Below are 3,886 nucleotides of genomic sequence, written 5' to 3' on the forward strand. Positions count from 1 at the left end.
TTTTATTTTGCTAATATCATGAAAACTACTACTCCTACGAAAAAAACTAATAATAGCGTTGTTTTTAGGACGTTAAAGAAGTTTGAATTTTATGGTTAATAGACATCGGTACACCTAATAGTTCCAATAGATTTTGTCAGGAAACCGTAAAATCGACATTATCTCATTTTATTTTGCTAATACCAAAAATTTTTGGAACATCAATGAAGGTTTAATTTGAAGCATAATAGACATCGGAACACCTAATAGCTGGAAAATATTTTTTTTAGAACAACTAAAAATCGACCTTTTTGTGAATTTCTTTTGTTAATAATATGCAAACCACTACTACGAATAATTAATAATAGCTTTGTTTTTAGGATGTTAAAGAAGCTTTAATTTGATGCCTTATAGACATTGGTAAACTTAATAGTTGCAAAATATTTTGTTAGAAAACCGAAAAATCGACATTTTATTTTGCTAATATCATAAAAACGACTACTCCTACGAATAACAAATGCTAACTTTGTTTTTTGGACGTTAAATACGTCGTTTGAATATTATATTGAATCGAGGAGGATGAGGATAGTTAGGTTTTGGTGTTCCATGGACTCTTTATTACACTTTCTTTCGCCACGACAGATCTGATCGCACTGGAGGAGGTGTTGGGTTGTATGTTCATGTTAGTCTCAAGGTCAAAATCCTACTTCGCTCCCCTTCTCCTATCATTCTTCATGCAGAATACATAGTTGTTGCATAAAATATTACATAATTTTAAGCATATCCTCTCCCCTGTTATTTGCTATTGTTTATCGACCTCCCCGAGTTCCACTCGATCACACTATTGAATCCTCTCTTGTCCAATTCGTTTCCACTTATTCCAATGTTATCATCATTGGTGATTTTAACATTAACATGCTCTATCAATCCAGTGATAAATCGTTTCTTATTGACGTAATATTTTCCCTCAATCTTTACCTCGTTCTTTATTCTCTTACCTATCACACACAATCCTCGGACACCAGGTTAGACCTTTTTATCTTTGACTCTCCTCTAAAAATCCTTTCCTCTTCCCAGCACCCTATTCCCTTCCTCTCATCTCACGATCTGATACAAATATCGTACACCCTACTAGTCAAATGTTATACTCCCAAAATCATGTCATACCGTAATCTGGACCTCCTTTCCTATGAATCCCTTCAACCTGACCTTGATTCCGTCCAGTGGGACATTATACACTCTTAGGAAGATTTCGTAGTTTGGTAAGAAGAATGTTGTGATCAACCGTATCAAATCTTTGGAGAAATCCAGGAGGATGAGGATAGTTAGGTTTTGGTGTTCCATGGACCCTATGGTCTCCACTCTCACTTCACATCTGCAATCTATATTAGACATCCATGCTCCTCTCAAAACCCGAACCTTACGCTGTCCAACTGCACCTTGACTTACTCCGGAAACAAAAGAAATGATAAAACAAACAGCAGCTAGACGAAAATTTCGTCGGACCCGCCTGTCTGCAGATTATACACATTTTAAACTTCTCCGCAATGAAACCCAATTAGCAGTTCGACGTGCTAATTCCCTTCACATTCATTACGCACTCTCCAATATTCCTGATCCCAAATCCAAGTGGAAAATACTCCGAAATTTATCCTTACCAGAATCCAATATTCTCAGCTCTCTTCCAATAACACCTGACGATCTCAATAACCATTTCACATGCCATGCTACTGACCCATCAACCTTTCCTAAAACTCCAAATAACACCTTCAATCCTGAAAACTTCTTTTTTTCCCCACATATCTTACGAAGAACTACTATCCACTATTTTAAGATCCCATACCAACGATCATGGACCGGTCAACATTCCTGTTAAATTGATTAAATCCTGTCTCCCAGTCCTTATTCCCATCCTCTATCATATATACAATTTTTCCTTGCAAAATGTCACATTTCCTTCTCATTGGAAAACCGCTTTAGTTCGACCATTTAATAAAATCCCAAATCCTTCTTCACCTAATGACTTCCGCCCTATTTCTCTTCTCTCCAAGCTTTCAAAACCGCTAGAACGCCATGTTCAAAACCAACTCTCAAACTTCCTAGAAGAACGTTCCCTCGTCAATCCTCTCCAGTCCGGCTTTCGACCTGGCTATTCAACACAATCCGCTCTGCTTAAAATAACCCACGGCCTCCAAACTGCCATGGAACACCAAAACCTAACTATCCTCATCCTCCTGGATTTCTCCAAGGCATTTGATACGGTTGACCACAACATCCTTCTTACAAACTACGAAATCTTCCTCTATCCAACAGTGCTTTGCGCTGGTTTCAATCATTCCTATCCGATCGCTCCCAGAACGTAGTGGTTCCTGATAAACCTCCATCAATGACTCGATCCCTCCACCTGTGGCGTCCCTCAGGGTTCATTGCTATCCCCTACCCTTTTCACTATCTACATCAATGACCTTCCCATCCTTATCCAAGATTCTCATTACCACTTGTACGCAGATGATTTCCAAATTTACCTTTCCTTCCCACCTTCTGACCTATTAGTAGCGACGGAGAAGATCCAAGAAGACTTGAATAGAATTAGCCAGTGGGCACAAGAAAACATGATTATGTTGAATGCAGAGAAGACTAAGGCAATCGTAATAGGATCCAATCACCTCCTGAACACTATTCCTCTTATTCCAACCTTATTCCTAAACAACAATCCAATACAATTCCATACGTTAAAAACCTTGGTGTCACTATAGACCAAACTCTCTCCTGAAAAAACCACGTCTCCGATATTTCCCGTCGTAGCTTTTCCACCCTGAAGCGTTTAAATTATCTTCGTCACCTACTTCCTTTTGAAACCCGCACGGTCCTGGTTTCTTCTTTAATATTCCCCCACTTTGACTCAGTGCGTTCCCGCAATACCCGCTCACTGCCCTCAGACTTATATGTAACTGCCCATCGAACCACAGCCTTTGGTAGATCTTTCCACATCCGTTCCTCTTCCCTATGGAATTCTATTCCCTCCTTTATTCGTAGTTCTAACACCCTTCCAATCTTCAAATCCCGTATCTTCGACTACCTTCTGTCCACCCAATTCCGGAAGAATAACAATTTGCTATGTACTAGTGGCAGATTATATATCGGGATGCCAGGATAATCGCTGAAGGCAATTATCCAAAAATAAGTAAATTAATTGATTATAAATTGAGTCCTAAAAAAAATAAATATTATAATTGGATTCCTTTCCAAAGGGTGTTTGTGTGTTTACCAGTTTACCAATTAAATACCTTTATATTTATAAAATGTTCTTACCATTAATTATATAGTATAATAAAAGGTGGTATATTGGGTTATATAATAGTATATAAACTACATAAAGATGTATATATGTATAAAGAATAGTATATAAACATAGCAAATTGAATGTTTCAAAAAAACTTTATATATTTTCTGAGGTGTAGATAGTTGACCGTAGATTAATGATTGGAGAATTTGTCGGGGGGTGCGGTCAGGAAAGAACAACATAAATAAACAAAACCATATTTATTTATTTTATCCCGACGTTTCGACCTGAGTTTCAGGTCTTCATCAGGGCTGTAGAACAAAAGAGATAACAACAACATTTAGAGTAACATACAATTGAAAAGGAATAGTATACAAACAAATTTAGGATTATACAAAATATTGAATTAGATCATAAATGATAAAAAAATGATAACTGATAATTGAATAGTACAAAATTTTTAATTGATTGATATTTGTGGAATTGTATGGTAGTAAATTGAAAACAGTGACAGATGAAATATAATATCATTTACGTAAGAAGATATGTATAATATAAGATATGCAAGTAGTGTCTAAAAAATTGAAAAATTAAATAATAAATGGAATCTACAAATTGAACATT

Source organism: Halyomorpha halys, unplaced genomic scaffold (assembly GCF_000696795.3).
Source record: "Halyomorpha halys isolate HHAL.00 unplaced genomic scaffold, Hhal_1.1 Scaffold1230.1, whole genome shotgun sequence".
NCBI classification, from domain to species: domain Eukaryota; kingdom Metazoa; phylum Arthropoda; class Insecta; order Hemiptera; family Pentatomidae; genus Halyomorpha; species Halyomorpha halys.